A 15,371-nucleotide genomic window follows, 5' to 3' on the forward strand; every position below is an offset into this window, starting at 1 on the left:
TCTTTTTCCTTTTTATCGGTACCGGGGATCGAACTCACGATTGCCTGCTTGCAAGACAGGCACTTATGCTGCTGAGCTAAACCCCTAGCTCCTGGCCCAAGCTATTCTTCCCTGAGGGAGGGAAACACATCTCCTGCATGCAGATCTCCTCACGATGAGTCCAGGGCCACTGCAGGGGGTGTGAATGTGAGTGTTCACATGCAGCATGTGTTCCCCACCGTTGCTTGACCACAGGTGATGAGAAGCTGCTGTTGTGGTGGCTTCGATCATTGTCACGTGGCATCCTCACTGGTGCTGCCGCTGTCTACCACACTAGCTGGTGCTCCAGACAAACGTCCCTGCCTATGAAGAAATATCTTGCTAGAAATCATCACAAGAAGCAGCAGGTCTCTGCTCCTCGCGCCACTTCATGGATTAAGGTCTTCTGAGCCTGGCCAGCCAAGCCCAATTCATGCCTGATAGCCAGGCCATGAGGAGACCTGAGTGCAGGAGATGTAGGTCCTGCAAACAGCACGGGCCACAGCCTCTCCCGCCTGTGCTCCCCCAGTCCTGGCGAGCAGCGCTCAGCCCAGGGGAGGGCATCCTCTCCTGTGTGCCCCTTGTCACATGCATTCCATTCCAGAATGAGCTTTGCAGGTGTGGATGCTTCATGCCCTTCCGTGACACCTTGTCTGCTGCCCAGGTGGGTAATGAGATCCTCTCGGAGGTGCTCTCCTGTGGCACCTGAAAGGGTTGGAGATCTACAGATGCCATCTGCTTCTCCTCTGGCACTCTAGCCTCTGGGAAGAGGAAGCTAGGTTAGCTCACCTTTCAGGGCTAGCACTGGACACCGCACCTGGGATACATTGCGTTCAATTTGACCAAAATAAACTGCTTTACTTTCTAGAAGTGTCGAGAGTTGAATGTGTAAAGATAAGAGAAGTTGTAAAAATCTTGGTTTAAAAAATCAACCTTGATATTTGAAAGAGTCAAAATTGGTCATTCTGGAGACGCCTCAAAAAAATGAAAATTAGAAGGGGCTGGGGATTTAGCTCAGCGGCATAAGCGCCTGCCTTGCAAGCAGGCAGTCCTGAGTTTGATCCCTGGTACTGATAAAAACGAAAAAGACCCAAAACAAAACAAAACAAAACAAAACAAAACAAACAAACAAAAAAACAAAAATGAAAATTAGAAATTCCATTTGACAAAGCTATTGCTTGTCTAGATTTCCCCCTGAAAGAGCTGAAGACATCAGATTACAGCAATCCATCCAGGCGATTCATAATAGTTCAATCTTGAAAACAGCTTAAATGTATATCAGCAAATGACTGGATAAGGGAAATGCAGCATTTATACTCAGTGGAACACTACTTTGCCATAAAGGATAATTTGAGTCATTTGTAGGAAAATGGGTGACTCTGGAGACAATAATGTTAAGTGAAGTAAATCAGACACCTAAGTTCAAATATAGCATGGTTTCTCTTATAATGAAAAACCTAAAATATAAACAAATGGCAAAATAAAAGTTAATAGGGAAAAGTGGTCATTCTGGTGATTAGGTACATGTACACATTGTGGATTTATCAGTTAGAGTCCATAAAAATAGAATTCTCTTGGCTCTCAAGGAAATGACTTAACCCTGTGTAAATTGCAGTTCTATATTAATTTTGACATTTCTCCACCCAAATTGTAAGTAATCTTTATTTCAAATCTTTATACTGTCACCCCCTTTTGCAATTATTACAATAAAAATTGAAGGGAAAAGAGGAAAGCTGTCAATGGGATGCAAATATGCCAAGAAAGATGGAGAAGAAATAGTTTAGGATCAGAGTTGGTGGGGGAAGCTGACTTTTTAGGTTAAGACTCTGTTACATGGGTCTGAGTGTGTAGACCAACAGTTACACTAGAATTCATCTTCTGGGACGGCTCATCTCAGTGTAATGCAGTTGTCCAGCAAACACCAAATTTTGTTCTTGTGACATTAGAACAATCAGCAGACAATAACTAAATCTCGACTTTCTGGTTGCACAGGAATCGGACAGTGTTTTACCCTCACTGGACACAAGCATGCAGTGGTGGATGTGTGTTTTCAGGCCAGTTTCTGTCTTCTGAGCACCATTCCTTCCATTCCCCACACTTGCATAAGCATTTTTTTCCTGGTCACTTCTCTAACGTTCTGTGAAAATATGCAAACAAATATCAAGATTGAAACCTACGTTAAAATTAGCCCATGTACACCTATAACCTAGATTCATTAGCTTTTAAAATTTTAACATCTGTCCATCTTTCTATCCATCCACCCCCTTATGCAGCCTGTGCTGCCTTTCAGAATGACCGCATGAAGTCACTCCCTCGAGTACCTCTGGACACAGGCCCTGCAGCTCTGGACTGGAGCATAGGCTTCTTTCCTGTGGAAGTAGCAGTTTCTATGCCGCAGAGTCATAGTCCACTCTTCTTTCATGGAAGACTTTGCTGTAATGCACAGCATTATTGCTAGCTCTGAGCACACAGTGGGACTTCTTTCAGATGTGCCGTCTTTGATATGACAAGCTTTTTATCATTTCAACTATGCCCGCCGCATTTTCTCAAGACCACTTCCACTGCTGGTCAGTAAGTTGCAACTCTTTATCCCTGGAAGTTTGATTGAGAGCTGGCAGCAGTTCAGTCCCTCTCAGGCATCCAGTTGTCCTTCTCTGTTTCTCAGCTGCAAGGCACACAGCTGTTCACTGTCTTCCCGATCACCCACTTTACTTACATATAAATAGTACTAGTGTCTTCACTTTCATTTTGAATTTAGCAATTTGAATCTTTCATCTTATTTTCACAGTCATTCTAGCTGAAGCTAGCCACTTTTGCTTGTTTTTTAAATAACAACTTTTGTTTACATTGTTTTCTACAAGTGCTATCTTATAGCCGTTCATAGTTTTACTTCTGTTTTTTGTTGTCTCTGAGTTTAGTTTGCCTTGTTTCTTTAGTTTCATAAAGGGCAGCGTTAGATTATTTATGCCAGTTCCTTCTTTGTAATGGACAATGCATAGTTCTCGGCTGGTTACTTCTCTCCACATCCAGCAGTTTCTCCTGCATCCAGTGGCAGCTCCTATGCTATCTTTCATCCCATTCACCTCAGAGTATCCTCATTCTGAAGCCCGTTGGATTTTATTAATATGCGGTTCAATTTCTACGTATTTATGAGTTTTCCAGTTTTTCTTCTTTTTTATTTAAAGAGAAAAAAAGGACATAAAAAAACAAAGCAGTAAAAGGGTACAAGTAATACAGAAATTCAAGAAAAAAATATACAGTAAGAAATCACTAGTTAATGGGTTACATATTATGTTCCTAGAAACAGTTGTCCAAATTATAAAATTAAAGCATATAAAGTGGACATTCATACAGTGATATTGGAGACAGTTCCGTTCAATGATCCAACAAAAGCTCAGTAATATGGTTTTCCATCCTACACACTCAAACATACCTGCGGTTATATCCCTTAGTCCACCTTCCTTTCCTCTCTTTTTACACTAACAATTACACTTTTTGGGTTTTATTACTCCCACAATTCTTATTACTTTTTTTTGAAGAGAATAAAACCAAATGTGACTAAGCAAAAGAGAGTCAGAACAGAAGAGTGGGCATAGTATATGATGCAAAAATAGAATACCAGGTGATCAAAAGTGGTTACCATTGTGCCTCTTGCTATTTTTAAATTGAGTTGCCTATATTATCAGGTATAATAGAATTGATCAAAACACTACAGAACAAGACCAATAAAACCTACACTGGAGACCTTACAGGACTTCAAAAAAAAGATAATAGTCAAACCATAATGGGCATCATAGTATATCTTATTGCCTTCAAAGCAGTTGCCTATACCCTCAAACTTGATCCTATCAAAGAGAATATAGAATGATCAGACAGAAAAGATGGGGAGAGCAATACTGAGGTTCAAATCAGGTTAACAGGGAAACAAAAAAGTTACTATAATATGTCCCACTGTTTTTTAATTTAGTTTTCCCTTAATTAAAAAAATGAGAGAAAATAGATTTTAAAAAGGGGGAGGGGAGATTGAAATAAAAGAGGACATTGTAACAGAATAACACAGGTCAGAACCGAACAATTTAAGCATCATTGTGTTTTCCAGTTTTTCTTGTGACATCCATGATGCTTCTGTTCTGTGATTGCAGGTGACGCTGACTGCGCCTCGATCTGTGGCCCAGCATGTGCTGCCCAGTGGGATGCGTTACGCCTGCTCTTGATAAAAATGTGTAGACAATGTTGGGAGGAATGTTCTGTCCCTCAGTTTGCAGTGTTGTTAAGATTCTTTTTTCTTGTTGATTCTTCTGTTTGGTTATTCCGTGCATTACTGAAAGTGAGGTGTTGCAGTGTTCAACTATTATTAATCTCCAATATCTTGCCCTTCATTCTGTCCCAGTTTGTCAACATCTGGTCAATATTGATGAATTGGTTATTTTTATTTGCACAATGTCCTTCTTGGACTCTTGCAGTACTTTAGAGAGTAGATCGGTTGGCCTGGTACCAGGGTAGCTGTGACATTGCTGTGTGCTCCTTACGTGGAATACTGATTGTATACCCTCTTGCCTCTGTGTGTACTTGGATCACAAAGGAGTCTCTTGTACATGGCAGGCTGTTTGCTAATATCTGTCCTTTTCATTTAGACAGCTTGATCCACTTACCTTTAATTATTGATAAGAAATGACTTGTTGATGTGATATTTGTTTTTCTGTATGTCTTTTTTGTTTCTTATTTCTTTTTTATTTTAAAGAGAAACATGAAAAATCATGAAGCAAACAAACATAAAAACAACAACAAAAACAAAATAAGATGATAGGAATTTAACAGTGGTTAACAACACTGCATATGGTTGCTTTCAAAATAGTCCCTCAGGTTAGTTATCAGGTTAGGCTGATACAGGTATGCAAAATTGATCAGACAATTTGATTTTCCTTTGAGTAGTTTATTTCCTTTTCACTATATCTATTGCAAGTCTTGGATCTTATTTACTCTTTTAGCGTCTTACATTACCAAGACTGTATGATGCTTACTTATGCAAATCTGATTTATTTCACTTATGAATGTGATTTCTATTTGCACCCATTTACCTATAAAAGCCTTGAGTTTATTTTTATTTATGACTGAGTAGTACTCCATTGTACAAAAACACCACAGTTCCTTATTTTTCCTCCTATTAGCCTCCTTTCTTTAGTGTGTTCTTTGTGTGGGTGTGTTCATGTTTTATTCCTTTCTGTTACAGACTGAATTAATTGTGTTCCTATGAATTACTACATTAGAGATCTAACCTCTAGTGTGATTATATTTGGAGGTAGTCTTTAAAAAATAGTTAAGGTTTAAGAAGGTCATAAAGTTGGGGATCTAGTCTCATAGCACTGGAAGGAGAAGAAGCAGGAGATGGAGAAGAAAGAGGAAAAGAGCAGAGGAGAGAGAGAGAGAGGAGAGAGAGAGAGAGAGAGAGAGAGAGAGAGAGAGAGAGAGAGAGAGAGAGAGAGAAGGGAGGGAGAGTGCCACAGGAGGGAGCAGTGCAAAGGCAGCTGTGTGTCCCTTGAGGGAGGCCTCACTAGACATTAAACCCCTGTCACCCACCATGGACCTCCGGCCTCCAGAGCTGTGAGAAAATGAACATTTACTGTCTCAGCCATCTGGTCACCCAGTCTGATGAGTGCAGATCTTAGCAGTGTGGTACAGATCACAGCTGCAGCAAACACGTCAGCATGTAGAGGTGCCTTTGAACTGTGTAATAGATGAAAACTGGAAGAGTTTTGAGGCATATCTAAGATAAGCTTGTATTAACCCAAGTGCTGGTGAAGAATGGATATTGAAGGCTGAGCTGTCAAGCAAGGGCTTGGGAAGAAAAGAGGAGAGCTACAGAGACAGCATCCTCATCTTCAAGGGTCCCTGCGTTATTGCAAGCAGGATGTGGGGGGGAAAATGAAACTCAAGGAGCTGTTGGTGAAGCTCCAAGAACTGAAGAGTATCCAGCCAAAGACAATTGCCTTTAATCTTGAAGATCCAGTGGGATTTGCCTTGCTACATGTGATTGTTAATTGTGATTTGTTGACTTGACTTGAATAAGGACCATCCACCAAGTTAGAAAGGTCCCGAGCACATTTGTGTATGACTGACATGTAGACCTCATCAGATGTGGCTGGCACCAGCCAATAGGCTTGTAGCCTGGGTGGAATACAAAGGGAAAGAAGAAGGAAGTCTCCTTTTCTGTCTGTGGAGGGGTTCCAACCTTTACCATTGCCTTTGGATGTTGTCCCCGGTTGCTTCAGGCTTTAAGTGCAGACTTCAGTACAGACACTTCAGCTCTGCAACACAGGTCGCACCAGACCCTGCAGTGAGCTCCAGGCCTTGGACTTTCAGCTGCATTCTCTGCTGTATGATGTGCTTATAGCCTCTGCCCTGATTCCAAAAGCAGCCAGCCCTGTAAGCCTACCTAATAAATCCTTTGTACAATCATGCATTTTGTAACAAATCTATTCCTCTAGTGAACCCTAACTCAACTCTAGATTTGGATTTACTGGGTTCCATTACCCTTTTCTCCAATTTTTCCCTTTCAGATGAGAGTTCTTGTCCCTGTCTGTCCCGTCCTCATGTTCCTGAAACACATGTGTTGCCTGGTTTCCAACTTCACAGCTGGTGGTGTGTTGCTTCTAAGACACAACACCAACACTCATAGCCTAGAGGAGGAGATGTTTGGCTTGGCTCTGGTTTCAGGGGATTCAGCCCACTTTCAGCCAGGCACAAGGCAGGAGATGACAACAGAGGAAAACTCTGTATCTCATGGCAGCTAGAAAGCAGAACTGAGGAGCAGTGTGAAGGGAAGAGGTAAGAGATCTGATATAAACCCAGGATCACACCTCCATGGCCACCTAGGTACACCCAGAAGCATGTCTTACTACCTCTGGGGGTGGCCTTCCAAGTCAGTGGTGCTGATACAGTTAAGCCCCAGCTGATTCTGATAATAATGGGATACAGGGTTGGACTTGGAGTTGATGATGCAGTGGGATAAGGCTTGGGTGATGTTGGAATGGGGTGGACATTAGAAGGACGAGGAGGTAGAGCAGAGAGTGCTGTGTTACATGGTTGAACTCTGTCCTCAGTTGATAGAGTTTGTGTCCTTCATATGATGAAGCCCCAACACCCACAATGCTGCACTTGTGAGTAGAACCTTGAAGGTATGGGTAAGGTTAAGTGAGGTTGTGAAGAGGGGATGGATTGTGCCAGGTCTGTTGTTCTTACAAACAAGGAGAATCCAGAATGTCTGTCTCTCTGCAGATGCAAACACAAATGATCGTGTGAAGCTAGAGCAAGAGAGGGAGAGAGACCTCACCAGAAGCCCGCCCAGCTGGCACCTTGGCTGTGTACTTCCAGCCTCTGGACTGAGAAGTGAAGTCTGCTGTTTAAGCACTCACTTTGTGGTATTTGTTGTGGCGCCCTGAGCAGACTAGTGCACATGCTGATTTTCCTTTGTGCTTATTCTGTAGCTACATTCCCCAGTTTCCATGGAGAGTGACACATAATACTCTACAGTTGTACCCATCTAATGGCCATGGTTAATGGCTACAGTTGTGTACCAGACTCTTCTCCATGGCTGTTCTCCTGTCTATGTTGTCGACATCATGAATTACACTGCTGTGCACTTTGTGCCCAATAACATAGACTTGCAATTATTTTTATGGATTTATCTTTAAAATACTGTGAAAATGAAAAAATGGAGCTATAAACTAACCCATAATAACATACATATTTTCCAATATAGTTTCCTTACCAGAAATGTTTACATCTTGAAATGAGTCTGTAGTACACATTTATCTCGATGACAATCTCCAGGAGGTTCTGTAGGGTAGAGCGATGATTTCATCATGCTTCACCCAACTTTAATGTTCATTGTTAGGGGGAGTCTGCAGGATATAGTATTTATTTTTGACTCCAGCACGTTGACTACATATTCCAACTGGCTATTGATGGCTTTAACTATTGTTTTAGAAATATTTCTCTCTTTAACTCTATCGTTTGATTCATACATTTTGGGGCTGTGTTGTTTGGTCCATATTGCTTATAAATTTTACATAAAAATATATTTATATCCTATCATATGTGTGTATTCTGACTCTTGTTATAATTACTGGTTCCAGGTCTGTGCAAGGAGATGGCATAGTCATTTCACATGCCTTCTGGTAACAGTGAATAAGGTCTTCTTCCATCCTAAATCCATTTCCTTTCTGGTAACCATGAAGGGTCCTCCTCCATCTCTTGTCTTTCAAGATTTTTCCTTCTTTGGATCTCAACTGAATGTGATATTTAGACCATATTGCTGGAATATTCTCCTTAACAATTCATTACTCTGAACTCTGTATTTTAATTGTTTCATCTATTTAAACCTAGCCTAATCAGAAATAAGCCAGATTTACCTTTACCATTTTACTACAGGAAAATATTTGCAAATAGTATATCTATTTCTTTTGAATTTTGTAATATTTTATATACATAATGATATATCTTGTGGATTTGACCTGAGTTTAATTGAGAATTCATTTTTGTTTCATATATGCCTTTCTCATATAGCATGAGGTTAACCTTACACAATATTTTCAATACATTTTTGGGAAACAAAACATTATGATGAAGAATTTAAATTTATGGCATTATGTTGGCACTGAAGATGTTTTGGATTTTGGAGTACTTTCAACTGTATATTTTTGGATTAGTGATACATGACCTGCATTTGTTGTTTGTTCAATTTTAGACTTGTGCGTTCTCCAGTTTCACCATACTTGGGTTTTTTCTTTCCCATTTTGGCGTTCTGATTCATATATCCTTCTTCTTCTTGGTGGTTACTGTGGAAATTACAATCAGCCTCTCACTTTATAACAGTCCAGCCTGAATCGGCCAGGTTCTCCTCAGCACTGCCTTTGTTCCTGGCAGCTCTTCCTCTCCTCTATGTCAGCACCATTACAAATCACATCTTTACAGATGGTAACGTGGCTGAGTGATCATTTTTATGCATTTAACCTTCAAGGAAATAAAATATACAGTTATAAAACGAAAACCACAACTTTTTCTTGACACAGCATTCACCTGGTTATAAAGAACCTCCATTTTGGTCATTCTGTTTATTTCTGCAGTAGCTGATGGCATGATGGCAGTTTGGGCACCTAAGGCCACCATCTGTCTGGCATCCTTCCAGCTTTCCCAGTAGGCATTTGAAATGGCTGATGTAATACTAAAATATCTGGAAAGCTTTTGGGAGAAAATCTTCAAGGCATAGGGCTGAGCACATTGTTCCAAGATAGATTTGACATTAGAATCACATTCCGCAAAATTAATAGGTAAACTAGACTTTGTTAAAATTAAAACAACACAGATTCTTAGTTCGCTTTGAAAGATTCTAATTAAAGAAGTGGAATCCATAGAATCAGAGAAAATGTTTACAAACCACATATCCATCAAGAGATTAGTGCCAGAATATATTAATAACAGAAATCCAGCACTAAAAATACAAACAACTCCGTGAAAATGTAGGTAGAAAGACTGAACAGACACTTTATTGAATATGGTATATGCATAATCATAAACATGTAAAAGATAAACATGTAAAAAGATGCCCATTTTATTTGCTATTAGGGAAATGCAAATTCAGACTACACACCTAGTAGAACACATAAAAAGTATTGCTACAAGAAGTTGGGACTTCTAGACCTTTTATGCATTGGGGAAAATGTAAAATTTCCACATTGGTTGTAAAACATTAGCATAATGTTGGAGGATAGTTTGGCTGTTTCTTATAAAATTACCATTTATTTCAACTTTTGTACTATCAGTCATTTATTGCCAGGAAAAAAACTTTTTGTATAAAATCCATGCAAGAATTTTCATAACTTGGTTTATAATGACTCCAAACTGAAAAAACTGTCCATGTCATACTGCATACTGTATGAGTTCAGGGAGGGAGGGAGCACAGACTTTGTGAGTGTAATCGCGCGAGGTGCTTGCTCTTGCTCTCCACTCTGGGGGAAGTTGTCAGAGCAGTGGCTCATGTCTTTGGGCCCCAGGAGCATGAGGGGGTCTTTACAACAGCAGTGGTGTCGGATGTCTTAACCTAGTTGGCCAGGAGTCTGTGCGCCTGGATCTGCTAAGACTTTGCAAATGCACACTGTGATTTGTCTATTTCACTTAGTGAACAAATATTAACCCAAAGTTAATGATATGCAAAATGAAGTATTTCTGGGTAAAATGTGCTGATAATGTACTTTGAAATCCAGAAAAAATAAAGTGGGTTGATTGATATAAAGGTAAATAAATACGCAGATATGTGGGTTTGAAAACACCACAAAATGTAAAATTGTAGAATTCAAGTGGCGAGTCTGAATGTTCACTACACTTTAATTCAGTTTACCTGTACCTTTGAACATCCACATAACAAGGTATAGATGAACCCAACAGACATTGCTCCCAGTAATTTTATTTGGTAAAAGTTTGTAGAACAAATTGTATTTAAGACAAATTTATCCCTTAATATCCTCAGTCAGTGCAGGAATCTTGCATTTGTGGAAGTCATTTTGAATTTCTGTAAAACTCTTTTCGTCACCTAGTAGCTTGGGCAGTGCTGTTGTTTAAGTTCTCGAGAAGAGTGCTACCGCTGTCCTTGTTCCCCCAGGATTCCAGTAACTGTGGGAGGAAAGGTGATGGGTACTAGCCAGTGGCACGGAAATCTATAGCATAAGACGTCAAAGTCTTCTAACTGACTCACTTCTCTATTTGATGGTTTCTGGCTTGCATGATTTAATTGAAAGCAAATATGATACCTGGCAAAATATTATCAACTTTTTCGTTTTCTTTGAAAATAAATGGTATAAGAAAGTCCATGAAGGCAATTGTCTATAATATAAATGAAAATATGAATTTGCCCAAATTTTATGCTTGCTTTTCATATGATTTGGGCTAAGTATCTGACATTTTTTCTTGCATAACCCATTTTTAGCTTTTTTAAAAATCAAAAACATATTTTAATAAGTCTCAAGGCTGTTAGTAAGCTGTAATTATGTTCCATCCCACCCCTTTATATTTGCCTGATTCTTTTGGATAAAGAAATGTGCTCTTTTCTTTTTCAGGCAAAAGTGTCAAACAGGAAAGAAAGGCTTTTGTTATACTTAATAATAATATCAATTTCTCCTTGTGTATATGTGAAACTATTTATTTTTTATGTTACTATGTATTACTTTAAAGGCAGAAGTCTTTATTTTTCAAAAGGAGAGTAGCATTTTCCCTGAATCTAAGAATTTTCTCCATTAAATTTAAATTAGGCTCCTGCAAGAGCACAGTTTTTCATGTGCTTTTTTATTGATCACCGAAGATGCCGTTTTCCGAGTCCACAGTTTTCCATGCAGTGTAATGGATGGGCTGTCACAAGGCCTAACTAAGCTGTTGCTAAAGCAACAGCAGACGGAATGGCTGGATGCTGCCCAGCTCGCTTGGCCTGACTGGTTTGTGATGGGAGCAGGTTTTAAGACCTTTTCCAAGACTGTTTAGATGCACACCCCGCGTCAGCATTTGTTCCCAAAGTGGTACGTTGTTTATGACTGACTGCTGGACCTAAATCCTAAATCCCCGAAGCTCGAGCTTTGCACTGGGCTCGGCCTTGGTGCTGTACATGTGGACAGGTGTGTGCGGAGGTGCACCGCGATCACTGCCCCTAAAAAGTCCTGCGTCACCCACTGCTTCCCTTCCTCCCCTCCAGCTCTGGCCAGTTGCTGACCCCGCTGTGTTGACAGAGTGTTACCTTCTCCAGAAGCCCGGCGGCTGCAGGCCTACCGCACTGCCCATCCTCTCAGTTGTGATGCTCAGTCTCCTTTCCTCCACCTTCTGGCCTCCTCCAGAGCCGCCTCCTCAGCGCAGTGGGCACAGGTGGCTGCGGTTGCTCCCCTGAGCAATCAGCCCGGGGCCTTTGACCTCTCTGGATAAACTTTAGGATCAGTTTTCAATACCCACAAAATAACTTGATTTTGATTGAAATCTCAGCTAATCTACGGATCAAATGGGGGGGGTGTGATATTTTTGACAACTTTGAGTCTTCCTATCCAAGAATATGGACTATATATTTATTACTATTTTTTTTTTTGATTTATGTCCTACTTTAGTAGTTTTCTTCACATACACTTACAGAATTTTAAACGTATCCCCAAGTATTTATATTTCTGGGCATTGGGATTTAAGTTTCAAATTTTATTGTTTGCTGCTGATATTGATATATGGGAGAAAAACTCCCAGCCTGCTAGATGTCTAGTATAGGTTCATGTTCTCTAAAACTGAAGACTGAATTTTAGGAACAAAGAAAGTTAACAGCAGAATATATTGAGAGAAAGAAAGCTTCTGTCTGAGAGAGACAAAAGGGGTCCCTAGTGGGTTGCCAGAAACTCTTTTCTAGGGGCTTTATAGAGCAAAACCATGAGGTAAGGCTGGCCTAAGGTGGGGAAAAATGGGAACTTGCAAGGTGGGCATGAGGTGGGACAGTACTATCATTATCCAATAGGATTAATTGTTCAGGTAAAATAGATTAAATTATTAGGGCCAGATGGGGAAGTGAGTCACAGAGCAAGCCGACTGGGTCACAGCAGTGACTTGGTAGAGGTTGGAATGGTGACTCCTGGCTTCCTCAAGATGATTAAGGTGGTGCCTGTTTAGAATACCCACCCCTGATGTTTATCATTAGGTTGTAAGTGCACTTGTTTTGCCGTTTGTCTTGAGCTCTGACCCACAGCAGAGGTGTCTGTCTCCTCCAGCCTTGCAAGGTACCTGGTCTTGTGCACTGGTTCCTTTGACGGCCCGGCCCTGGTCTGACTGCCATAATATTTCTACCTAATTTAGCTGCCTGCAACATTATGTAGGAATGCGGTTACCTTTTGCATATTAATCTTACATCCTTCAGTTTTGCTATAGTTGATTATTAGTTTTAGGAGTTTTGTTAATTTTTTCAGAGTTTTTTGTCTAGATAATTATGTCTTCTGGAATCAATAATGGCTCTATTAATTCCTTTCTAATCTGTCTTTTTCACTTTTCTTACTGCATAAACTGAGACTTCTTTTATGATGTTGGAACTTTAGGTGATGTTGTGGGAAATTTCTTACACCATACCAAACTGAAAGGAAGACTCTTTGCACTGAGCAGATAAGAAGGCAGGATTTAATTACACTAACAGACTGTTGGATCTTCATACCAGTGGATGGTTTTCAGATAATTCCTCAAAGGCAACAGCACTGAAGTAACAAAAGAGTGTAGTTTATATGGAATTTAAAAGTGGGAGGTGCAAAGAAAATGACAGAATATTACAAAATTGGTTATATGCATTGTGTCATATATTGACAGGCAGGCTAGTCTTGAACAGATCTGTTGATTAAAGGAATTGTTTATCATATTGTAGAAACACTCCGGGAACAAGGGCAGGAAACCTTTACAGGGTGAGCACAGTTAAGGGAATTACCATAATGTAGAACCATTCTGGGGAGGGGCCCTGAATCAGTCCAGGGTGCTTTAAAGTATAGCGGATTACTCTGCCTCAGGGTTCATCAGAGTATGCAGCTGGGCTGTAGACACTGTCAAGGTCAATTGAAGTTAGAAACAGCAGAACAGAAACTTGGTCAGAGACTTTTAATTGATCATGAAATAGCTACAAGCCTACTATTTTATAAATGTGTTCTTACATTATAATTGTGCCCCAATAGTGAGAGGGTATTTTCTTACTTTTGATAAATTAAATTAAATTTAGACTAAAGGTGGTTCTATATTTTGATTCCTTTACAATCTACTGCAACCCAACTCTGTACATAAACAGGCTGCAGTGTAGTTTGAGAGCATAGTCCTGTAACAAACAGCAGACTCAGCCGATCACAGGTACCAAGCTTCAGTAAACCATGGGCGACAACTGATCAGCCATGTCTGCAGGAAGCAGGTTTCTCCTCACGCCAGGCCCACAGAAGGCAAAGGCCCAGCCGCAGCAGGTCCAGTTGTTCCCAGGTTCCTCTTTCTGTCTGTGGGTGCTTCCTGCCTTATTGCTGGGTAGAGCTTACTGAACGTCTTTGGGTTCAAGGTTCTGCACAAATGGTGAACCATTCTTTGCTCAATGAACTGTTAGACTCAATTTGTGTGCAGTTTTTCCTTAAATTTCTTTCTTTTTTCTTTCTTTCCTTTCCTTTCCTTTTCTTTCCTTTTCTTTCTTTCTTTCTTTCTTTCTTTCTTTCTTTCTTTCTTTCTTTCTTTCTTTTTTTCTTTCTTTCTTTCTTCCTTCCTTCCTTCGTGTCTCTGTCTCTGTCTCTGTCTCTGTCTCTCTCTCTCTCTCTCTCTCACTCTTCTTTCTCTGTTAGTCCACATGAATACAATTACTATAGGGAGTTGATGCATGTTTGTCATATGTCTTAGTTCCCTCTCTTCCTTATGCCTGACCCTTCCCACTTCCCACAGACTCTCTTTTCATTATTTTCCCCTCCTCTTTCCATCTTTTGTTGACAGTTTCTCCTGTAAGCACACCTGTGTGATGTTTAATTCTGTGTGCTGGCTTCTTCAATCAACCTTGAGACCCCTACTGTATACCCATGAGCGCTGCTTCCACCCTGTGCTTCGGCTGTTCTAACACCGCTGATCTTATGGGAAAAATTCAAGTTTCTAAGCAGAGTGTGATGTTAACTACAGATTTTTATTAGCTGTTGTCTACAAAGCTCACAATGTTCTTCTCTTTCTTAGATTATAGATGTTTTGTTTTTGGATTATGAACAAATGTTGGCTACTTTCTAATGCTTCTTCTATATTGATATGTGCCTATGCTTGCAGTCATTGGTTTTCGCATGTGAGCTCCCCCTGCCTGCCTGGGAGGAAGCCTGCAGGGGTGGTTGTAGCTTTATTCTTTATGTATTGGTGGATCCAATTTGCTAATAGTTCTTTGAAGATTTTACATCCATGTCATAAAAGATAACTTTGAGTTTTAACTCCAATCCATGAATTCATGCTAATATGAATTTATTTATAAATAGAGGAAAATAAGCAAATTGTCCCACACAGAATTCCATATCCTTTGCTAATCCCCTTGGACTTGTAGCCTTAAGTGCCCACATCCCCTGTAGGCGGGGAGCCAGGAGCGGTTTTCTGCTCCCACCTGTGGCTCTACCTGAGCGCCCTCACCTGGGCTTCCCTCTCCTGCCACTCCCGGCCCCACCTAAGCAACTCAGCTTCTGCCTTTGTAGAATTCTGTATTTAAAATGATAAAGCCCTAAATTTTTATCAAATAAATTTCATGAAAACAGAAAACTAAATGTATAATTGGGTTTTCTTTACTTTTTTTCTATCAGTTATCGTGTTATTTTAAA

Source organism: Cavia porcellus, unplaced genomic scaffold (assembly GCF_034190915.1).
Source record: "Cavia porcellus strain 051 isolate PalLab524CR breed Dunkin Hartley unplaced genomic scaffold, mCavPor4.1 scaffold_18, whole genome shotgun sequence".
NCBI lineage: Eukaryota > Metazoa > Chordata > Mammalia > Rodentia > Caviidae > Cavia > Cavia porcellus.